The sequence below is a fragment of the Saccopteryx bilineata genome, chromosome 5, assembly GCF_036850765.1.
Source record: "Saccopteryx bilineata isolate mSacBil1 chromosome 5, mSacBil1_pri_phased_curated, whole genome shotgun sequence".
NCBI lineage: Eukaryota > Metazoa > Chordata > Mammalia > Chiroptera > Emballonuridae > Saccopteryx > Saccopteryx bilineata.
The window spans coordinates 137119886-137145704 of record NC_089494.1 but is presented as its reverse complement, the minus strand read 5'-3'; positions in this window follow the sequence as shown (position 1 = coordinate 137145704).

The window sequence follows — 25819 nt, the reverse complement described above, 5'->3', positions numbered from 1 at the left end:
AGCACCCAAGCTCTCAGCACACCAAGTGTCCCACGTGCCTCTTAAATACAAAGAGCAAATGTCTTTTTTAGGGACCATGGGGCTGTGTGCAGTGATAGATAGCTGAGGTGATTGTTCAAAGCCTGTGAACTTTGACCAATTAATTGAATATAAAGTTGATGTTAATTGGAAAAACACAGTTTTAGGTAAAGGGTTAGATCTTTGTAGGCAGTGATTATCACAAACAAAAAGATCCTGCTTCGTGGGTGCTTAGAAATCCAGAAGGAAAAATATTCTGGTATGAAATTTTTTCCTGAAATATTTTTGTGAGTAAAGATTGATCCTTGCTCTAGGTAAAAGGCGAGATGGAAAGAAAAACATATCCATCCAAACAAGAAACTTCCAATAAGGATTCGGAAATGAAGTCTTTTTAGACAATGTATATAGTTTTGGATTTTTTTTTTAATTTGTTGACCTGAAATTGTGCTTAAAATTTTGAAAGGTCCTGGCCAGGTTGCTCAGTAGATAGAGTGTCTTCCCCGGCACTGAGCCAGCGGTTTCCAACCCCTGTCAGGGCATGTGTGAGAAGCAGCCAATGGGTGTACAACTAAATGGAGCAACTAAGTGGAACAATGAGTTGACATTTCTCTCTCTCACACCCCCTTTTTCTTCTCCTCTGTCAGTCTCTCTCAAATCAATGGGAAAAAAATTTTTTTTGAAGAATAAGGAATCCTTTTGGTGTTAGTTATATACTTTCCTGTTAAGAATTCAGTATTTATTTTATCAAGAATTATATTTGATCCAATGGGATAAAAATATATTCTTTCTCTTCCAGTTTTTTTTCAGACTAAAAGAATCAAAATTCAGTTTGAAAATAAAACTATGAGTCCCTGGCCAGTTTACTCAGTGGTAGAGTATCAGCCCAGCCTGTAGAAGTCCCAGGTTCAATTCCCATTCAGTGCACACAAGAGAAGCGCCCATCTGCATCTCTACCCTTTCCTTTCTTACTTCTCTCTCTCTTTCTCTTTCCCTCCTGCAGCCATGGCTGAATTGGAGCGAGTTGGCTCTGGGCACTGAGGATGGCTCCATGGCCTCCCCTCAGGCACTAAGAAGAGCTTGGTTGCTGAGCAACACAGCAATGCCCCAGATGGGCAAAGCATCAGCCCTAGTGGGCTTTCCAGGTGGATCCCCATTAGGGAGCATGCAGAATCTTTCTCTCTGCCTTCCTTGTTCTGAGTATAAAAGAAGAAGAAGAAGAAGAAGAAGGAGAAGAAGAAGAAGGAGAAGGAGAAGAAGAAGGAGAAGGAGAAGAAGAAGGAGAAGAAGAAAGAAAACTATGGTGTTCACCTGTCAGGGGAAAGCAAGCTTGCTTAACAATGATATCTCAAATCAAGAACTGAGGGTACAGGTAAATGAGTAGAAAAGATGATACCTGTTCTATAAACTCTTGGTTTATAATGAAGTTATATTTGTTCATAGTACTAGGAATGTCTTCCATTCCTTGCTTCAGAAACATGTAAGACATTGGAAATCAGGCATCTCTGAGCTCTTCAGTTCCCATTTTTAATGGTTTTTTAAAAATTCTGCCAAAGTTCTGCCACATGCTAGATTTCTCAGTATGTGTTTCTTGTTAGATGGACTCAGTATATTTTAGCTTTTGCTTGTTAAAGTTATTTACATGGCCTAAGGTCAAATGGTGTTGTTTCACATTTTGCTTGAGCAAAATTCCCTGGGTTCCGTTGTTTTTATAGGGAAGGATCAGTTTCAGTGAGGTGGTAGAGAACTTCACTTCTAATGGGTCTGCTTGGTGATACATTGAGCAGGCACTCAGATCCTCTAGCAAAGATATAAGACTATGAGGTTTTTATCTGAAGTTTTAATGCAGTGGTTCCTGATCTGAGCTGGGCTGGTTCACACATTGTCATGCTCACACACCAGTGAGGGAGAAGGTCAGGCATAACATTCCTTCCAACGGAGGCAATGGAGCGGTGGCTTTTCTTGCTCGAGGATTATGTAAGAAATTGAGATGTCTGGAGGTCATCGATGGTAACTCGAGGAGAAAATTGAACTGAACAGGCTGCTTCCACTTAGCAAGGCTCCTGCAGGAGATTGTTTACAAGTGTCAGAGTTTGGCTCTGGTAGGGCTCAGTTTCACAGAGTCAGAGAAAAGCTGTAAAATAAGCTTCAGCCAGCCCATCCAACATTTGAAAGGGCGGGCAGAGGTGGGAGGTGCTGGAGAATCCACTTAATATATTCCTTTCCTCTTTGTCTTTGTCTCTTTGGCTCTCATATCTTTCAAGAAGTCTGCAAGGAAAGCAGATGGGGGAGGTGAACAGCCAAAATGGTAACCATCTCTGCTGTTCTGGCAGGAAAGGCTCCCGACGTCGGCAGCCATTTTCCCTTGGATCATAGATGTCCAAAGTCACATTCTATTAGCTCAGCAGCACATGCAAAATAATAACCATAAACCCAGAAATGTGCTGTGGAATTTTCTCCAGCCCTCTAAACGAGCTTTGCAAAGCTCCTCTGTCAAGGAGAGCAGGGAACGTGTAATTTCAAACACATTTTTAATAGTTTCTCTTGGCTCTCTCTGAAGAAGAGGGAGGCACGCTGACGCGGCTCTAGGAGAGGCAGCAACTTTACAAGAGTAATGTTAAACAAATGCCCCAGGTGCTGGTAGCACTTGGAAAGCATGGGAATCTGGGCTCAGCAGCAAAGGGCAGCCCTGGAGCTTGATGTGTGACTCTGGAAGTCACACCAGCAGGGCGGATGGCAGGGGCAAGTAAGCTAGGACTCTCTGTCCAAGTCAGGCGCAGTTGTACCACTTTTCAAAATCCCCTTTCCTCTTATAACCAAACAGGATTTTGTAAAGGGAGGAAAGAGGTAGCTGGAGTGGAAATAGTAGCAGGGGCCAGACCGCCAAGGAGCATCAGTGAGGATGCCTGGAGCTCTTGGCTCTTGGCTGTAGCAGCAGATAGATACTTGGTGTAGCTCAAGGCTTTAAATACATTGAAGAGGAGTCAGAACTCCGGGGGTGGGGGGGGCTGTGTGAGTCCTGGGCTTCTCCTGCTGAGGAAATCTAAAGTCTTATCCAGAAAGACTTAAAGAACTGACGAGAAAACTTTATACTCACAATAAAATAGTCTTATGAAATAATAACTCTATACCAGTGGTAGTCAACCTGGTCCCTACCACCCACTAGTGGGCGTTCCAGCTTTTATGGTAGGCGGTAGCGGAGCAACCAAAGTATAAATAAAAAGATAGATTTAACTATAGTAAGTTGTTTTATAAAGATTTATTCTGCCAAACTTAGCAAAAATCTGATGTAAAGTACTTGGTATGTAATTATTATTATATGCTTTAACTTGTTGTAACTCTACTTTTTACATTTTATAAAGCAAAGTTACTTCCCTACTTTATAAATCACCATTACTGTGGAACCGGTGGGTGGTTAGAAAATTTTACTACTAACAGAGATACAAAAGTGGGCTGTAGGTATAAAAAGGTTGACTCCCCTGCTCTAGACCCTCCAGCTTCTCTCCATTTTCCCACCAGTATTAGGATGTGAGGGCGATCTGGCTGCGACATCTGTCACCCCATTGATGCCAGGGTTGATTCGGCTGATCTGGCTGGCTAGGAGGGTGTCCCTTTCCTCCCTCACTGCTCCATGTGCATCCCTCCTGAAGCTGCATGCTCGTTCGAAGAGGACGACCTTCCCCGCTAGAGGAGAGGACTGTTCTTCAATCAAGGGTATACGAGTAGCTGCGCTCCCCTGCTAGAACCTCCAAACAAGTCTCAAGCTCCCACCAGTATTTATGAGTGCCTGACTATATCACCTTAACTGAAAATTCAAACTCATGTGACAACAGACCAGAAAATCCAAAATCAAGACAATTTTGAAAAATCTGTGATTATGGTCACTATCTATTTCAACGAATTATTGACATAATTTAATTCAATGAACCTATTGGAGTACTTACAATGTTCAAGTTTTAAAAAATGCCACCTTTATTGAAAAACTTTCTATTTTTTATCTGATAACTAATAGTTATACCCTGGATGGTTGGTTCAGTGGATAGAGTGTCGGCCTGGTGTGTGGACACCCTGGGTTCGACTCCGGTCAGGGCACACAGGAGAAGCGACCATTGGCCCAGGGTGCTGAGGATAGCTCGGTTGATTAGGACATCAGCCCCAGACGGGTTGCTGGGTGGATCTCAGTTGGGGAGCATGTGGGAGTCTGTCTCTCTATCTCTCCTCCTATCACTTAAAAAAAAAAAAAAAGAAAGAAAAAGAAGAAAAGTTATTTCCTCATGATCAATTTCAATGAATTATCTGTTTTTAAGGAAGACAGGAATCAAAAATACATTGAATCAGGGGGCTAAAAAGATGTTAAGGATCATCTGTTTCAAGCCCCTTGTTTTATAAATTATGTGCCTGGTCTCAAATAAATGACAAGGTCTTGGCTGAGAACCCCAGGACGCTGATTTCCAAGCTCAGTGCTATTTCCATTACATTCTGCAGGCCACTGTGCATCTGCTTCACCTGGGCCTGTGCTGCCTTGCAGGGTTCTGCTCACTGCGGTCTACCTCCAGCTCCGGCAGTGAAGGCAGTGGAAGACAGTGAACTTCCTCCTTAACTCCCAGACCTCTAGCAGCGTTGCAGCCCAAGTAGGAACTCTGGGATGGAAAATGCTGAGTGCGACTGGCTTTCGTACAAGCAGGCCAATCATTGCAAGAGGCTGGGAGGAGCTGTCAGAGAGACAGGAGCTCCCTATAGTACCATTTTCTTCCCTGGGCCCTGAGTTGGTCTTCCCTGTCTCCTTTAGGTCATCTATTTCTTTCCTGACAAAAACATCTGGTTGTTTCAAGACTGAAATTTTCATGCATTTCAGCTCATGTAGGAATGTCGAAAAGCTGTTCTGAAAAACATAGCTCCCCCCTGTGCCAAACCAGTTGGGCTGGAATGAACAACTGTTGTTATAAATCTCTACTCTGCCTCTTCAACAGCCGAAGAACACACAAAATAGAATGTTTCGTGAGCCAGATGGATTGAATAACAGCTGCCCAGAGGAGCCCTGTGTGTTAAGGGTATGGAAACACCCCAGGCTCTCCGCCCTCCTCTCTTTTTCTTTCAGACAATTGCTGGGACTGCTGGCAAGAGGACAGCATGTCGGGGTTCTCTGTGTTAACAGCGAATTCTCCTGTGCCCTTAAGGGGAAAGCTGTTTGGTGACGCGGCAGAGCAACTGCCTGCTCTGTGAGTGATTCACTGAGAACCCTCAGCGACCTAAGGATGTGCATCCTTGCCAAGACCGAGGCAGGAAAGAGGTGGCCGAATGTGACCCAGAACCCAACAGCCGAGGGGAACTTTAGACGCCACCTTAGTCACCTTTCCACTGAGAACTTCCTGCAATGGACTAGGAAGTTCTCCATTCTCCACTGAACAACTCTGTCTCCTGTTACTCCTGACTTCTGCAACAACAACTGCTTCTTGACAGTTCTTTAAATATTTGAAGAAAGCACTCACACTTCTCCAAACTTTCTTTTCAAGCAACACATTCTATCTTTCCCATTATCTGTCATGCTGTTTGGAATTCTCCTCAATCAGCCTTCCTCTTCTGCTTACCTGCTACTTCTTTTTTTAAAAATGTATTGGGTGACATTGGTTCATCAAGCCACACAGATCTCAAGTGTGCAATTCAATATAACACCATCTACACACTTCACTGTGCACCCTCCACCCCAAGTATAGGTCTTTCTGTCTCCACTTTCCCCTTTGCCCCCTCCCTTACCTCCTCCCCCGTTCTGCTTGGCCTTTGACACCCTGTTGTCTGTGTCTATGTGTTATGCATCTATATTTTTTGCTAATCCCTTCACCTTCTTTCATCCAGTCCCCAGATCCCCCTCCCCTCTGACATCTGTTCTATGTGTCCATTCCTCTGTTTCTATTTTCAGTTTATTGTGTCTACATTTAAGTGAAATCATATGGTATTTGTCTTCCCTTGACTGGTTTATTTCAGTTAGCATTATACTTGCCAGGTCCATCCATGCTGTCACAAAAGGTAATATTTCTTTCTTTTTTATGGCCTTGTAATAGTCCATTGTGTATCTGTACCACAGCTTTTTTATCTACTTGTCCACTGATGGACACTTGGGCTGTTTCCAGATCTTGGCTGTTGTGAATAATGCATACAGATGACCTATATGAAAAAATGCTCAACATTGCTAATCATCAGAAATGCAAATTAAAACTTGCTAGGTATTCTAGTCCTCTAATCTTTATCTTATGAACTTATGCCAACCTAAGTCTCCTCCATCCTGTTCTTCTGTGACTTAATTTTGGAAACTAAATGTTAAGAGTCCTTCTCTTCTGTGTTAGGGTTCATCCGTCAATGTTTACCCAATACTTGAGATTGTTGATGACATTTTGAACTTTGAGTGTGTCACCCACGGCACTCTTGATTTTTTTTCCTGTTAAAATGTTAATTTTCTCCCATCATAAAAATCACTGGTAAAAAAATTCAGAAATAACTCTCTAGATGTTATCAGGTCATTAATCACTCTTCAGATTCCATCGTTCACCAATTCCAAACTCAGCTAGTCCTGTAATCATCTAGGCCATATTTTATCATACTTCCTATAAAACATTGTTGGATGTTTTATCACATATTCTGCTTAAATCATTGCATAGAGTGTCCACTGCGTGTCCTCATCTAGCCCCCTGGACATGCTGTTAGAAAGAGAACTGACTCTCACTCTAGCACGGGAACTTCTGCTGGGACTGAAGCAGCAGCTTCCTTACCTGAACACTCTCTTCATGCACCTATTTGCTCTGCTGCCTTTGCTGCTGGCATCTTCCCTGGCTCCACTTTAGGGCCCCCGTCTTTTTCATTCGAAGTACCAAGATGTCTTCAGTTGACCATTAAAGAATTTATCTGACCCATTCCCAAAGTTCCTGCTAGACTTTCCTCCAAGGTAACACCTACATTTGTGAAAATAGCATCAAGGGATTTTGCCTTTTTTTGAGAGAGAGAGAGAGAGAGAGAGAGAGAGGAAGGGAGAGAGGAACAGAGGGAAAGAGGAAAAGGGGGGGCGAAACATCAACTTACTGTTCCACCTAGTTGTACCATTGATTGCTCCTCATACATGCCCTAAGCGGGGCTCGAACTGGTGACCTCAGGATTGAATCAGCAACTCTGGGATCGAACCCATGGGCCTAGTGCTCCAGGACAATGTTCTATCAACTGTGCCACCAGCCAGGACAAGGGATATTGCCTTTAAAGCTCTTTTCTAAATCAAGCTAAATCAGACCAGTTGGAGTTTTAAAACCTTCAACTCTTCTTTTTTTGTTTTCATTTCTTTGCCCAATGCTCTTCTCCATTAGCAATAAGCAGGAGGGCTTATTTATTCATTCGTTAGGCAAAGTGTCTTTAAGCACCTACAATACACCTGTCTGAGGCAGGCACTGGAGATTCAGGGGTGAGCAACACAGCAGAACCCTGTGTTGTTGTTGCCTGTCCAACTAGGAAGACAGGTTTTAAAAGTGTAAACAGCAGTGTGAGAAGGGTAGAGGAGAAAGACAGGAGCACACCTCGGTGTACAGATCAGGGCAGTGACGTGGGAGACAAGATGCAAATGTGATCACCTGAGTGCCCCTGAAAACCTAAGAGAAGCCATTTGTCCTGGGAGACTATGCCCACAGTTATGCCCCCCCAAACTCTTCCAGCCTGAGCCACCAGGATTGGAAAATTAAAAGCCCATATAAAGACTCCAAATGGCCCAAGAAGCTCCTCTGAAAAGTCTCCACCCTTTTCCCCCAAAAGATCCTGAGTATTTCACACCCTCACTGAGCTCCCTGCCCCCATTAAATGAACCTCCATAAAGAAAACATCTTTCTAAAGGGGCTGCTCTGTCCATGGCGTAGCCCATTGTCTGTCTCACTGTTTCACTAAGACTCATTTTCACTTTAAACTCCCTGCTGCACAAAGCCAAGAACCCCCAGTGGGTTGTAGACCCTTAGAGCCCCTGCATCACGAGACACTGGCATTGGGTTTTAGATACTAGGGTAGGGAAATGTGTTCTTTTACAACTATAACCACAGCTCAGTCTGTCAGCCAAGCAGAATCAGTGGAGGGCCCTGTCTTCTAACTTTTTTTCTGGGGATGTAAAGGTCTGCCTGACCCACCTCCCAGCACACAGACCTTCAGGGCCTACACAGCCAGAGGAAGGTGAAGGCGATTTTATGGGAAGACTTTTCTCAGCCATGTCCACCGTGGAGGGGCCAGTGCAGTCCTGAGTGCAGCCTCAGCCCCCTCCTTCTAACAGACAGGCACATCTTGCCGGCTGGGGCTGCCCCTGGATTATTTTGTCAGTCGTCTTACATTCTCCTTTCCCAGGCCTTCCCGGGGCCCTTCCCCCCCAGAAGCCCTTCGAATGGGAGTAAGAGGCTTCGCACAGGCGTTTGGAGTTGGAACCCCCGAGAATGCATCTGCAAACGTGGAAAATTTCCCTTTTGCATTCTCCCTAAACATTTGACAAGAATTAAAGTTTTCCCCAGGGGAACCAATTTCACATATTGAAACCAAATTTTTTTCCTTCTTACATTCTCTCTCTGTGTCTCTGATTCAAAAGGAATGATTTCCTCTGAAATAAAGCCACTTGTGCTAAAAGTGCCATGGTAAACACCGCCCGCCCGGAATGCCCCCGGTTTAAATTAGGGTGCTGAGGCCGGGGTTCGGGTTTACTGTTCTGAATGCGTTTCAGGCCTGTCACAACTCATACCCTACCGTGGCGGGGAGGCCTGGGGAAAAGCGAAGCCTGGTTTCCCCTGGAAAAATAATAAAACGTGGAGCCGGTTTCTTTTTAAACGGCTTCTGTTTCACCATTCAACTTAAGTTTTCTGTCAGGAAATGATTAACCATTAGGCCTTTAAGGTGGAGGCAGGAAGAGAGGTGAAGGCGAGGGGGCAGGAAGGGAGGGGGAGGGGCGGAGGGACACAGAGAAGCAGAATTTAAGGGGTGTGCTGTGTTCCCTGCCCCAGTCAGGCTGGGGTCTTCAGAATGGGACAGCCAAGCTGGGAGGGAACCCGCGCTCACGACAAAGGAGCAGCTACTCTCCCGTCTGGGGGGTGGGGTCATCTATACAGCTCGGGGCTGGGTTGCCTTCAGCACAACTGGACAGAATATACATCTGTAATGAAGCCAGGCAGCCACTGGATGTCAGCAGCCCGTGTCATTTTGGACCAGGGGGATGGGCCAACAAAAATGCCCGCTGTCCCTGACAAGTCAGGCTCCAGTAAAACAAAAATTGAAATGGGGCTGGTGGTAGGGGAGAGGGGGCCCAGGCTGACAAAGAGAGGCCCAGCCATAAATATGCATGTCTGGGCAGTTTGTGTTTCAAGTTGAACGTTAAGGCGCGCACACACAGCATGTACTGAATCATGTTTGCGAACATCCCTAAAAGGGTGGAGAGGCAAGTAGGCATTTGGAATTTTCATTGGAAACACATGCACAATTAGCAAGAATGAAAGTGCAGCTTAGAAACATGGGACTTGCACCTAAGCAATTAGCACCTAAAAAATTGGCTGGCTCATTTTTATTTGCTCGATTGTGGGATTGTGTGGCCCCCATCTCCAAGTCCTCTTGCTGTGGGGGTGGTGGTGGACATCAGGAAGATTTCAGGTACACTTAACCCTGGGGAAGGCTCTCCAGATTCATGCTATGGCTGAGGCCAGGGAGACACAGGATGGAGACCAGACTTTTTATACTTAACACCCTGTGATTCCAAGTTTGGAAAAGGGATTTAGAGAGAATGTATTCCTCTTATTTTTGAACTTTTTATAATATGTATACAGAGATGTGCATCTTTCTGCTCAGTGAATTTTCTGACACTGAGCACATCTGTGTCGTCAGCCTATAGATCCCAGAGAAGAACTTCGGCAACACCTGAGAAGCCTCGCTCAGCTCCCTCCCAGGCCTTGCTCCCTCCCCCTTACTCACTGTATTTCAAATTACATTTTTCTTGTCAGCCACTAAAGATAACAATTTATCTTGTGCCAGAAATTTATGGCACAATGAGCTCAATGCACCCCAGAGCCCTCCTCGGGCTCCCTGACGGAGCCTCCACCTCCCTTGGGCTTCCTAATCCACCCAAAGTCCAGCTAGCTTCTTCGTCATCTCCAAGGAATCTCTAGGAACTACCTCCTCAATCCTACTGGCTCTTGGAATTTGTAAATTCACTCATTGTGTAGGTTGTCTCAGTCCTTTTAAGTTTGTTGTGACAGCACACCATGGACAGAGTGGCTGGTAAACAACAGAAATGTATTTTTCACAGTTCTGGAGGCTGGGTAGTTCAAGGTCAAGTCACCAGCAGGTTTGGTGTTTCCTCCCAAGGTGGAAGGAGAGGAAGAGGTCTCTTTTGTAAGGGCACTAATCCCATTCATGAGGGTTCTATTCTCATGACCTAATCATCTCCCCCAAATCCCACCTTTTAATACCATCACCTTGAGTGTTAGGATTTCAACATGTGAATTTGGTGAGGACACAAACATTCAGTCCATCCTGTGCAGATTGAAAGCCAACCAATACCAGGATCTCTGATCACAAGGAGCTTAGCAATGTCTGGGGGCAGAGAGACAAATAAACTAGGGCTGGTCACTGCTAAAGCTAGTCAGCACAAGGGAAGGGAGAGTCCCCAAAAGGAAGCACTTTGCTTGGTCTTAGGACAAGGAAGGCTTCCTAGAAGAAGAGGAGGGATTAGTTCATGAAGGTTCTCCAAGGCCTGCTTGGCCCTTTGTCCCAGTTTACCCTGGACTAGTCTCTGTTTGCACCTGCTGCCCCAGCATAATCATCACTCACCTCTCCTTCGTTCTCAACAGTGATGGGCTTTGGCCAATAAAAAGAGTATGGTCATTTCATTCAAACCATGCAAGGAATTCAGTCTTAATCTTGAGGGTCCAAAGAGCCAGTAAAGACCTTGGAGGAAGGAAGAAACATCATATTTGCATTTTAGAACTGTTACTTTGGCCATAGTAGAAGAATGTTTTAAAGAAAAGAACATTGGAAGCAAGAGATCATGTTTTAGGAGATTATTGCATTAATCCAAAAGGCAGGATGATGGTGGCAGAATTAGGGGACGGATGAATTCAAAGCATGAGAGAAATGTTAAGAGGAAGGAATCACAAAGACATGATTGATTTTTTTAAAATATATTTTTAAATAATTTTTATTTATTTATTTTAGAGAAGAGAGAGAGAGAGAAGAGGGGGAGGAGCAGGAAGCATCAACTCCCATATGTGCCTTGACCGGGCAAGCCCAGGGTTTTGACCCAGCAACCTCAGCATTCCAGGTTGACACTCGATCCACTGTGCCACCACAGGTCAGGCAAGGACATGATTTTATTTACTCTATGTTCATTAGTTATATACATGGTACCTTCTAAAATTTAAAACTGGATTCTGCCAGCATCCTGGTGCTTGGGTTCCAGGATCACAAAGGCTTTGGAAGAGCTAGAAGAAAGAGAAATGAGAGCATGCCCAGCCTGGAGTCTTCTCTCTCTGGAATGCAGAGCTTTCCTGTGCTGAGCCAGGTCCTAGTGGTGGCCTGGGCTGAGGCCAAGGTCAGGGCTGGGGCAGGGTGGTGCTATTTGGGGTAGAACAGACAGCTTGGTAGCAATGGGGTTTTCTGCAAAGACTCTGTCCTTTGACTGGGAGGGAGGTTGACATCGTGTAGGGCTGAGGAATGTTACAGGCTTGTGAATTACATTTTAAAAACTATTTTATCAACACCTCTAAAGTAGAACAAACTCCAGCCTGTGCCACATGTGTTTTCCATGTGTATTGCAACTGTAGAGAGTAACCAAACAACTCTGTATTGAACTTGTCAGAATATAACAAAAAATTCTGCTAATTACTTCACCATGAAGCTTACTGAGCCATCTTCCATAATCATCAGAAGCAGGTCCCATTCCTGAGCACCATGGCTCAATAACACCACTTTATTGTGTTTCTTGGACAACTGCAAAAGCTTATCTTTCACTGTAAGTTTTTCTCATTTTTGGCAACTTCATCCCCATAGTAGTCATCATTACTAACTACATCAAGAGTGCAGTGCTAGGAAAAGTACCATGCAGAGAGATTCCTGAGATGGGAATCGACATTTGTGTTGGAGTGGCGGTTATTGCCAGAAAGTTAAATGCCAGAAAATAAGTTCTAGGCTGCTAGCTTCATGCCCTGAGAAAGCAACAAGCATAAAAGCCTGCCTGTGTGTACAGGCTATGTAGCATATTTGTTTTGTCTCTGAGAGGCCAATAATAATGATAATAGAACAAAGTTAAAGGAGCTTTGAACCCAGGAAGAAAAAAATTAAGGGGTTTGTAAAATTTACACAGAAAAACATTATTTCTCTTTAATCTTTCTTGCCTCTCATTTTTGGCTCCCTTTAAGCATCTGCACAATCTGGTGTGGGGGGGGGAGGGGGGTAAAGAAAAGAGAAAACAAAAGCAGCAAAAAGAAATAGTAAGTTCTCAACTAGAGAGAACCAATAGCTCTCTAGCAATTTCTCTCAACTGAGCTATTTCTAGCACCTGAGGCTGATGTGCTTGGACCAATCGAGCTATTTGCAGCACTCTAGGCCATGCTTGAACCTATTGAGACACTGGTTGTGGGAGAGGAAGAGAGAGAGAAGGTGGAGAGGGAGGGAGAGAAAAGCAGATAGTTGCTTATCTTCATAGTGTGCCCTGACTAGGACTTGGATCCAGGACATTCCTATGCTGGGCTGACACTCTGTCCACTGAGCCATTAGCCAGGACCTCACTGAAAACCTTATATTAAACTTTTAATTACTTCCAAACTTTCTGCAAAGCTTGCACTGAAGATCAGAGGTGATGAAAGGACAGTGAGTTACAGCAGCACAAGAAATGGCACAGCAGATGAAGCAAATCTCTTCTTAAAATTTCTTTGATCATCCTAACATTAGGGATTTCATACAAGTCACCATGCTCCATAGGTGACCATTTCTCTCACTGTTTAAAGTTGACTTCAGACCTGAAGATGGCAGCAGAGTAGGCAGATGCACAGACTTCCAGCTCACACCACCAAACTGGATTACAAATTAATTTGGGAACAATCAGCGTGAAAAACCAACTATGGACTACAAGACCTGTTCTCAAAAACCAAGGAGCAAAGAAGAAGCCACACTGAGCCTGGTAGGGAGCACCGAGGAGCAGTGAGTCTCCCCTGGTTACAGGAACAAAGTGGGTGTGAGGCTGAGAGTTCAGAAGGGTTCTCATTCCAAGGAAAAGAGGAGTAAATATCACTCACAGCCACTTGTCTGGGGACCTGGGAACTAGGTGTGTTGAAAGGGCTGGCTTATCTTCCAAAAGGAAAGGGGGGAGAGAGAGACAGATGGTGGCTGGCAGAGGAATGCATGCGAAGACCTGAGAAGCTGACTCATCCAGTGCTGGAGGCAGCCATAGCTGGGGGAGGGGTTGATTCTTCCACATAACACAAGACTAAAGTGCTTGTGGATCATACATCTCCGGTCATCTCTCCAGCTCCAATCAGCACAACAAGACACAGCTGAAAACAAGAAGTGGGGAGGAGGGGCAGTAACTCAGGTCTCTATGGAGATCTAAGATACACCTCCCCCTACTAAAGCGGAGAAAGCATCCCACCCCCAGAGAGAGTAACTGGCAGATCAGGCCTTCAGAGTCTCAGGTTACACCCACCACATTCCTGGATACAGTTTCAAATAAGCCTCCTGCTGAGATCAGTAAACAAGACTACAAGTGAGAAGAAAACAAACAAATCAAGACTTCAAAGCAGCCCAAATCCGAAAGTGGATTACAAATAACAGTTGATGCCAACCCAAGAAGACCTAGAAATAACACAACTGAAAATTGGAGGCAGACAACACCAAACCTAGACTCAACCAGCCCTACAAACATCACACCCAAACACACAGACATAATGAGAAAACAGAGAAGTGCAATTCAAATGAAACCACAAGAGAAATCTCCAGAAAAGGAACTGAGTCATATGGAAATAACCAAACTTCCAGATGCAGAGTTTAGAATGATTGTTAGGATGCTTAGGAATCTTAGAACAACAATGGATGGTCATTACGAACACCTAAATAAAGAGATAGCAAGTATAAAAAAGGACATTGAAAAATTAAAAAAGAATCAGTCAGAAGTGACAAATACAATATCAGAAATGAAGACCACAATGGAAGGAATTAAAAGCAGGATGGATGAAGCTGAGGATCGAATCAGTGAGTTAGAGGACAAGATGAACAAAGGCATGAAAGCAGAGCAGAAAAAAGAAAAGAGACTAGATATCTTCAGAACTTTTCACCCTAAAGCAGCAGAATATACATTTTTTAAGTGCTAATGGTACATTCTCTAAGATAGACCACATATTAGGACACAAAAGCAGTCTCAACAAATTTAAGAACTTTGAAATCATATCACGCATTTTCTCTGATCACAATGGCATGAAACTAGAAATCAACCACCACAACAACAACAAAAAAAACTGAAAAATAAACACATGAAAACTAAATAGCATGTTATTAAATAACAAATGGGTTAACAATGAAATCAAAGAATAAAAAAATTCCTAGAAACAAATGATAATGAGTGAACAACAACTCAAAATTTATGGGACACAGCAAAAGCAGTCCTGAGAGGGTAGATCATAGTATTACAGGCATTCCTTAAGAAGCTAAAAAAGCTCAAATAAACAACCTAACCCTTCATCTAAAAGAACTAGAAAAAGAACAGCAAGTAAGGCCCAGAGGTAGTAGAAAGAAGGAAATAATAAAGATCAGAGTGGAAATAAATGACATAGAAGCTAAAGAAACAATACGAAAGATCAATGAAACCAAGAGCTGGTTCTTTGAAAGGGTAAACAAGATTGATGAACCATTAACAAGACTCACCAAGAAAAGAAGAGAGAAGACTCAAATAAATAAAATTAGAAATGAGAGTAGAGAAATAACAACTGACACAAAAGAAATACAAAATATTGTAAGAAAATACTATGAAGAACTGTATGCCAAAAAATTTAACAATCTAGGTGAAATGGAAAAATTCCTTTAAACATACAATCTTCCAAAAAATCAATCTAGAAGAATCAGAAAACCTAAACAGACCAATTACAGCAAAAGAGATCGAAACAGTTATCAAAACTCCCAAAAAACAAAACTCCTGGCTCCGCTGGCTTCAATAGTGAATTCTACCAAATATTCAAAGAAGAACTAACTCCTATTCTTCTCAAGCTATTGCAAAAAATTCAGGAGGAAGGAACACTTCCAAGTTTCTTTTATGGGGCAAGCATAATTCTGATTCCAAAACCAGGCAAAGACAACACAAAGAAAGAAAATTATATGCCAATATCCCTGATGAATTTAGATGCTAAAATTCTCAACAAATTATTAACAAACCTGATCCAGCAATACATGAAAAAAATCATATATCATGATCAAGTGGGATTTATTCTAGGGAGGCAAGGATGGTACTACATTCATAAATTAAGTAATGTGATTCACCACATACACAAAAGAAAGGACAAAACCACGTGATAATTTCAATATATGCAGAAAAAGCATTTGATAAAATCCAGCAACCATTTATGATCAAAACTCTTAGCAAAGTGGGAATACAGACAAATACCTCAACATGATAATGGCCATCTATGACAAACCCACAGCCAACATTATATAATTAATGGACAAAAATTGAAAGCAATTCCCCTAAAATCAGGAACAAGGCAGGGGTACCCCCTTTCACCACTCTTATTCAACATAGTCCTGGAAGTCCTAGCTACAGCAATCAGACAAGAAGAAGAAATAAAAGGCATCCAAATTGGAAGAGAAGAAGTAAAACTATCATTATTTGCAGATGATATGATATTATATTGAAAACCCTAAAGTCTCAGTCAAAAAACTACTGGACCTGATAAATGAATTCAGCAAGTTGGCAGGATGTAAAATTAATTCACAGAAATCAGAGGCATTTTTATACATGAACAATGAACTGTCAGAAAGAGAAATTAAGGAAACAACCCCCTTCACTATTGCAACAAAAATAAAGTACCTAGGAGTAAATTTAAAAAAGGAGGTTAAAGACTTTTACTCAGAAAATTATAAAACATTGATAAAAAGAAATCAAGGAAAACACAAACAAGTAGAAGCATATACCATGCTCATGGTTAGGAAGAATAAACATCATTAAAATGTCTATATTACCCAAAGCAATTTATAAATTCAATAGCAATTAAAAAGCCAATGACATACTTCAAAGATTTAGAACACATATTCCAAAAATTTATATGGAACCAAAAAAGAACACAAATAGACTCAGCAATCTTAAAAAAGAAGAATAAAGTGGGAGGTATCACACTTCCTGATATCAAGTTATACTACAAGGCCACTGTACTCAAAACAGCTTGGTACTGGCATAAGAACAGGCATATAGATCAATGGAACAGAACAGAGAACCCAGAAATAAACCCACATCTTTATGGACAATTGATATTTGACCAAGGAGATAAGAGCATACAGTGGAGTAAAGACAGTCTCTTTAAAAAATGATGTTGGGAAAACTGGACAGCTATCTGCAAAAAAATGAAACAAGACCACCAACTTATACTGTGCACAAAAATAAACTCAAAATGGATAAAGGACTTAAATGTAAATCATGAAACCATAAGTATTCTAGAAGAAAACTTAGGTAGTAAGCTCACTGACATCTATCACAGCAATATCTTTGCTGAATTATCTCCACGGGCAAGTGAAATAAAAGACAGGATAAACAAATGGGACTATGTCAAACTAAGAAGCTTTTGCACAGCTAAAGACAATATGAACAGAATAAAAAGACAATGCACACAGTGGGAGAACATATTCGACAATACAGCTGATAAGGGATTAACCAAAATTTATAAAAAACTTTTAAAACTCGGAGTGAGGTCAGAGAAATGGTGCCGTGAGGAGGACTCCTGATACCTCTCCCCAAAATTTCAACAAGTTCTACAACCAGTGATGGAAAAATCTATCCTCGGAGCATCTGGAAGTCCCACACACTAAACACGAAACCAAAACAGGTTACAAAGTGCAAAAAGGCTGGGCAGAGTGGTCCCACAGAGTGCTGAGGCATACTGGGTACACCTGGAGGCTCATAGAAAGGCACCTTGAGATCAGTTGGCTCCCAGACCTGCCTGATTACGCTGGTGGCTCTGACTGACAGAGCCTTACCCAGAGCCCTGCGCTGAGTGGGAATAGAGTGGGGATTTGCCAGCTCGTTGAGCCTCTTACTGTCCAGGCAGAGGCAGCAGCAACCTCATAGCTGGATCATCAGGCTGCTAATTTAGGAAGGAGAGACTAAGAGATGCTCTGGGAAAATGGACTCTCCCATTGTTGGAGCCTGCAAATGCTAACAAACCCCAACTACCAATGAGACTGAAGTTAAGTATATGACATCGCCATAGAGACTCATCAACTGCAAATCTCTACCTAAGCATGCCACAGGGGCAGAGCCTGTGGTACAGAGCCACCAACCAGGAAGAGGGCGAGAAAAGATAAAGGAAGAAGATAACCTCTCAAAATTCAGAAAAATCCACAGACTTTATAACATTTTCCACTTTTTTTTTGTTTCCTCCATCTTCTTGTCTTTATTTTTTTCTCTTCCACCTGGGTCCTTTTATTCTCTGCTCATCTTATTCTTTTCTCTTTATCTTGAACTACATTACCCATAAGTGTTACATTTACCTTTTTTTTCTTTTTCTTTTTCCTTTCTCTCTATGAGGGTTACAGTCTAAAACCCTTAACTCTCTTTTCCTTTTATTTCTTTTTTCTTCTTTTCTTTTTCCCCTTTTTCTTTGTTCTCCTTGTCTCTTAGTTTCTTCTTTACTCCTTTACATTTCCTCTCATTTGATCCTCAGTCAAGAACAAATTATTTTATTTGGGACTCAAATTTTTTTTTGTGGCATTTTGGGTGTTTTTTACTTCACGTTTTAACTCATTAGCATTCCCCCCAACCCCAGCTTTCCATTCTATCTAGTTTTTGTTCCACTGAATACAATAGTATTTTTTTTCTTTTTCTTGTTCCCCCTCTTATCCCTTTCATTATATCTCTCAGTCAACCATCATTTACAAGCAAATCATTTTATTCTTGATCCAAATATTTTTCTTTTTTGCATTTTGTGGGTCCCTACCTCTTTTTTTGCCCTTTATCACTTCTCCCCAACTCAGGCCCTCCATTATAGGTAGTTTTTGTTCCATTTAGCACAATATAATTTACAGTTCTTCACGGTATTTTCTCAAAGAGGTAGAGAAAAAAGAAAATAATAAAAAAATTTTACTTTATATATATATTTTTTACTTTTTATTCTTTATTCATTCTTATTAGTGTTGTTAACAAAACCACCCTCAGATGCCATTAAGGAGAAGAAAATCAAATATTATGGATACAAAAGAAAGAGATGTAGTACAGATAGATGAGGAAAAAAAATCTATGAAAAAAATTTAATACATTGCAAACTTTGGAGTTAAATGACAGAGAATTTAAAATAGAAATCCTAAAAATACTCAGAGATATACAAAAAAACACAGAAAGGCAATTAGGGAGCTCAAAAAACAATTCAACGAACACAAAGAATATATCACCAAGAAAATTGAAACTATGAAAACAAATCAGAGATAAAAAACTCAATTCATGAACTGAAAAATGAGGTAACAAGCTTAGCTAATAGAACAGGCCAGATAGAAGATAGGATTAGTGACATAGAAAACAAGCAACTTGAGGCACAACAGAGAGAAGAAGAGAGAGACTCAAAAATTAAAAAAAAAGAGAAAGCCCTACAGGAATTGTCTAACTCCATCAAAAAGACTAATGTGGCCTGACCTGTGGTGGCACAGTGGCTGGAATGTTGACTTGGAATGCTGAGGTTGCTGTTTTGAAACCCCGGGCTTGCCTGGTCAAGGCACATATGAAAGTTGAGCTTCCTGCTCCTCCCCCTGTTCTCTCTCTAATAAAAATGAATAAATAAAAAAAAATTAAAAATACTAATATAAAAATAATAGGTATATCAGAGGGAGAAGAGAGAGAAAATAGAATGCAGAACATATTCAAACAAATAATAGATGAGAACTTCCCAAGCCCATGGAAAGAACTAAAGCCTCAAATTCAAGAAGCAAACAGAACACCTATTTTTATTAACCCCAACAAACCTACTCCAAGGCACATCATAATGAAATTGGCACAAACCAACAACAAAGAAAAAATTCTTAAGGCAGCCAGGGAAAAGAAGAATACAACATATAAAGGAAGGCCTATGAGATTATCATTGGATTTCTCAGCAGAAACTCTATAAGCTAGAAGAGAGTGGACCCCAATATTTAAAGTTCTGAAAGAGAGGATCTTCCAGCCAAGAATACTATACCCATCAAAGCTATCCTTCAAATATGAAGGAGAAATAAAAACATACACTGATATAGAAAAGATGAGGGAATTTATCATTAGAAAACCCTCACTTCATGAAATACTAAAGGGGTTTTAAAACAAGATACAAAAAACAAAACAAACCACAAGTAAAACTCCACCAAGAACACAATAAAACCAAATTTAAACTGTGAAAACAAAAACAAAAAAAAGGGGGGAGGGAGGATGGAGATTAACAGTAGCAAAGGATGATGGAGTGAAGAAGCACTCATAAGATAGTGTACTACAATGAACATGGTAGGTACCTTTTTTATTACTTAATGGTAACCACCATTGAAAAAACCACCACAGAAGCACATGAGTTAAAAAAGGTAGTAACAGAGGAAAGAAGTATGGATTACAACCAAACAAAAACAAATAATAGAAAAACAGAAGAGAAAAATTAAACAAAATACAAACTAACAGAAAACAATTTATAAAATAGCAATAGGGAACCCACAAGTGTCAATAATTACACTAAATGTAAATGGATTAAACTCACCAATAAAAAGGCACAGAGTAACAGAATGGATTAAAAAAGAAAATCTAACTGTATCTGCCTATAAGAAACACATCTAAGCAACAAAGATAAAAACAGATTCAAAGTGAAAGGCTGGAAAACAATACTCCAAGCAAATAACATCCAAAATAAAGCAAGTATAGCAATAATCATATCTAATAATGCTGACCACAAACAGCAAAAGTAATCAGAGACAAAATGGTCATTTCATAATGATTAAGGGGACACTGAATCAAGAAGACATAACAATTCTTAATATATATGCACCAAACCAAGGAGCACCAAAATATATAAGACAGCTACTGATTGACCTAAAAACAAAAACTGACAAAAATACAATCATACTTGGAGACCTCAATACACTGCTGACGGCTCTAGATCGTTCATCTAAACAGAAAATCAATAAAGAAATATTGGCCTTAAATGAAACCCTAGAGCAATTGGATATGATAGACAACTACAGGACATTTCATCCCAAATTGACAGAGTATACATTTTTCTCTAGTGTACATGGAACATTCTCAAGAATTGACCATATGTTGGGCCACAAAAATAACATCAGCAAATTCAGAAAAATCAAAATTGTACCAAGCATATTTTCTGATCATAAAGTCTCGAAACTAGAATTTAAATGCAAAAAAGAGGGAAAAAATCCCACAAAAATGTGGAAACTAAACAACATACTTTTAAAAAATGAATGGGTCAAAGAAGAAATAAGTGCAGAGATCAAAAGATATATACAGACAAATGAAAATGACAATACAACATATCAGAATCTCAGATGCAGCAAAAGCAGTAATAAGAGGGAAGTTCATATCACTTCAGGCCTATGAATAAACAAGAGAGAGCCCAAGTAAACCACTTAACCTCACACCTTAATGAACTAGAGAAAGAAGAACAAAGACAACCCAAAAACAGCTGAAGAAAGAAAACAATAAAAATTAGAGCAGAAATAAATGAAATAGAGAACAGAAAATCTATAGAAAAAATTAATAAAACAAGGAGCTGGTTCTTTGAAAGATCAACAAAATTGATAAACCCTAGGCAAGACTCACCAAAGAAAAAAGAGAAAGGACTCATATAAACAAAATCCAAAATGAAAGAGTAGAAATCACTACAGACATCATAGATATACAAAGAATTATTGTAGAATACTATGAAAAACTATATGCCACCAAATTCAATAATCTAGAAGAAATGGATAAATTCCTAGAACAATACAACCTTCCTAGACTGAGTCATGAAGAAGCAGAAAACCTAAACAGACTAATTAGCAGGGAGGAAATAGAAAAAACTATTAAAAACCTCCCCAAAATAAAAGTCCTAGCCCCGATGGCTATACTAGTGAATTCTATCAAACATTCAAAGAAGACTTGATTCCTATTCTACTCAAAGTCTTCCAAAAAATTAAAGAGGAAGCAATACTTCGAACACATTTTATGAGGCCAATATAACTCTCATACCAAAACTTGGCAAAGACAACACAAAAAAAGAAAACTACAGACCAATATCTCTAATGAATACGGATGCTAAAATACTAAACAAAATACCAGCAAATCGAACACAACAACATATTAAAAAAATAATACATCATGATGAAGTGGGATTCATCCCAGAATCTCAAGGATGTTTCAACATACATAAAATGGTTAACGTAATACACCATATCAACAAAACAAAGAACAAAAACTACATGATCTTATCAATAGATAAGAAAAGGCATTCAATAAAATACAACACAACTTTATGTTTAAAACACTCAACAAAATGGGTATAGAAGGAAAATATTTCAACATGATAAAGGCCATATATGATAAACCATCAGCCAAGGCATTCAATAAAATACAACACAACTTTATGTTTAAAACACTCAACAAAATGGGTATAGAAGGAAAATATTTCAACATGATAAAGGCCATATATGATAAACCATCAGCCAACATCATATTAAATGGCATAAAACTGAGGAATTTCCCCCTTAAATCAGGAACAAGACAGGGATGTCCACTCTCTCCACTCTTATTTAAGTAGGTGCTAGAAGTTCTAGCCCAAGCAATCAGACAACAGAAAGAAATAAAAGGCATCCATATCGGAAAAGAAGAACTAAGGGTTTCACTTTTTGCAGATGATATGATCCTATACATCGAAAACCCCAAAGACTCCATAAAAAGATTACTAGAAACAATAAACCAATACAGTAAGGTCGCAGGATACAAAATTAATATACAAAAGTCCATAGCCTTTCTAAATGCCAACAATGAAACATTAGAAAACAAACTCAAAAAATAATCTCCTTCACGATTGCAACAAAAAAATAAAATACCTAGGAAGAAACATAACAAAGAATGTAAAGGACCTATATAATGAAAACTACAAGGCATTGTTAAGGAAAATCGAAAAAGATACAATGAAATGGAAAAATATTCCTTGTTCTTGGATAGGAAGAGTAAATATAATTAAAATGGCCATATTACCCAAAGCAATATACAAATTTAATGCAATTCCCATCAAAATTCCAATGACATTTTTAAAAGAAATGGAACAAAAAATCATCAGATTTATATGGAACTATAAAAAACCCCGAATAGCCAAAGCAATCCTAAGGAAAAAGAACAAAGCTGGGGCACTACAATACTTGACTTCAAATTATATTATAGAGCCACAACAATCAAAACAGCATGGTTTTGGCAGAAAAATAGACACTCAGACCAATGGAACAGAATAGAAAGTCCAGAAATAAAACTACATATATATGGTCAAATAATTTTCAATAAAGGAGCCAACAACACACAATAGAAAAAAGAAAACCTCTTCAACAAATGGTGCTGGGAAAACTGGAAAACCACATGCAAAAGAATGAAACTCGACTACAGTTTGTCCCCTTGTACTAAAATTAATTCAAAATGGCTCAAAGACCTAAATATCAGACCTGATACAATAAATTACATAGAAGAAAACATAGGTACTACACTCATGGACCTTGGTTTTAAAGAGCATTTTATGAATTTGACTCCAAAGGCAAGAGAAGTGAAGGAAAGATAAATGAATGGGTCTATATCAGACTAAGAAGTTTTTGCTCAGCAAGAGAAACTGACAACAAAATAAACAGACAGTCAACTAAATGGGAAATGATATTTTCAAACAACAGCTCAGATAAGGGTCTAATATCCAAAATGTACAAATAACTCATAAAACTCAACAACAAACAAACAATTTAATAAAAAATTGGGAAGAGGACATGAACAGACACTTTTCCCAGGAAGAAATACAAATGGCCAACAGATATATGAAAAGATGCTCATCTTCATTAGTTATTAGAGAAATGCAAATCAAAACTACGAGATACCACCTCACAACTGTTAGATTAGCTATTATCAACAAGACAGGTAATAGCAAATGTTGGAGAGGCTGTGGAGAAAAAGGAACCCTCATCCACTGTTGGTGGTAATGTAAAATAATACAACCATTATGAAAGAAAGTATGGTTGTTACTCAGGAAACTAAAAATGGAACTACCATATGATCCAGCAATCCCTCTACTGGGTATATACCCCCAAAACTCAGAGACATTGATACGTGAAGACACATGTAGCCTCATGTTCATTTCAGCATTGTTCACAGTGGCCAAGCCCTTCAATAGATGACTGGATAAAAAAGATGTGGCACATATACACTATGGAATACTACCCAGCCATAAGAAATGATGACATCGAATCATTTACAACAACATGGATGGATCTTGATAACATTATAAGGAGTGAAATAAATAAATCAGAAAAAACTAAGAACTACATGATTCCATACATAGGTGGGACATAAAAATGAGACTAAGAGACATGGACAAGAGTGTGGTGGTTATGGGGGGAGGGGGGGAGGAGATGGAGAGAGAGGGGGTGGGGCACAAATAAAACCAGATAGAAGATGATGGAGGACAATCTGAGTTTGGGTGATGGGTATGCAACATAATTAAATGACACGATAACCTGGAGATGTTTTCTTTGAACGTATGTACCCTGATTTATTGATGTCACTCCATTAAAATTAATAAAAATTTATATTAAAAAAAACTTGTAAAACTCAACACCAGGAAGATAAACAATCCAATCAAAAAATGGCCACAAGAAATGAATAGACACTTCTCCAAAGAGGACAAACAGATGGCCAATAGACAAGTGAAAAAATGTTCAACACCACTAATCATTAGAGAAATGCAAATTAAAACCACAATGAGATACCACCTCACACCAGTCAGAATGGTGCTCATTGACAAAACAACCCACAATAGGTGCTGGCAGGGATGTGGAGAAAGGGGAACCCTCCTGCACTGCTGGTGGGAATGCAGACTGGTGCACCCACTGTGAAAAACAGTATGGAGATTCCTCAAAAAATTAGAAACGGAACTGCCCTTTGACCCAGCCATCCCACTTATAGGAATATGTCCCCAGGACACCATATTACCGACTGAAAAAAATAAATGCACCCCCATGTTTATGGCAGCATTGTTTACAATAGCGAAGATCTGGAAACAGCCCAAATGTCTGTCAGTGGATGAGTGGATTAAAAAGCTTTGGTACATATATACTATGGAATACTATGGGGCTATGAAAAAGAAGGAAATATTACCTTTTGCAACAATATGGAGGGACCTGGAAACTATTATGTTGAGTGAAATAAGCCAGGCAGTGAAAGAAAAATATCATATGACCTCATTCATTTGAGGAATCCAAGGAATAATGAGAACTGAGGAACAGATTTGAGACAGAGGAGAGATCAAAGGGACCAGAGGAAAAGAGGACAGAGGGAAAGGGGATGATAGGATGGGATAAACCTGAAGGGAAGGGGGGAGCGCATTTTGGGAGGGGGGGCAAGGGAGATGTTGAGGGGAATAGGGGGGAGGGGGGATGCATTTGGGGTAACCCTAGAATCTATGTAAACACAATTAATTAAATTTAAAAAAGTTGAATTCTTTTTCTCATTAGAGTTTTACTTTTGCATAGGTAACATTTTAGCCCTTTACTCCATTCAAGTCTATCAGCCTTTGTAGGTCCCCAAAACTCAATAACATACTACACTAGAAAAGGGATTTATTTTCCAGACCTTATGCTTGTCAGCACCAAAGTATTTGCATGTGTTTTCAAGGTTTAATCTTTCCCCAAAACTTTCTCTAGATGTTGAAAGGGCCAATAGAAAGACATTTTTTCCTTTTGAGATGACTTATAATTATTTTATTTCTCTATATTTCTCTATTTGTTCTATAGGAGGTTGCCTTTTAATAATATTTGAGCCACAATGTGTGATCACAGTCAAGCAAGAAATTGTATCTCTTCATTGCACCTCTTGAATGTAAAACGACATTCAGCCTCCATTTACTTCCTAGCTCCCAGCTCCAAATTGTTGTTAATCTAAGCTTTACTTATAATTATTTAATTACTAATATTAACATTTTTTTAAGTGAGAGGAGGGGAGATAGAGACAGACTCCTGCATGTGCCCCAACTGGGATCCACCTGCCAACCCCTGTTCAGGGATGGCCCTCAGACCAACTGAGCTATCCTCAGCGCCTGAGGCTGACTCTTGGACCAGTTGAGCCACTGGCTGAAGAAGAGGAAGAGAAAGAAAGGTGAGGGGGAGAAGGAGGGGAAGAGAAGCAGGTGGTCACTTCTCCTGTGTGCCCTGACCAGGAGGAGCATCCATATACAGGGCCAATGCTCTATTCACTGAGCCAACCTGCCAGGTTTTCACTAATATTAAATTCTTTATTATGTAAATTATCTTTCAAGTCACCTTAATAAAAAACATATTAGGACCAACCCTCCTTCCCCTCACTGCTCTTTTCTAATTGTCA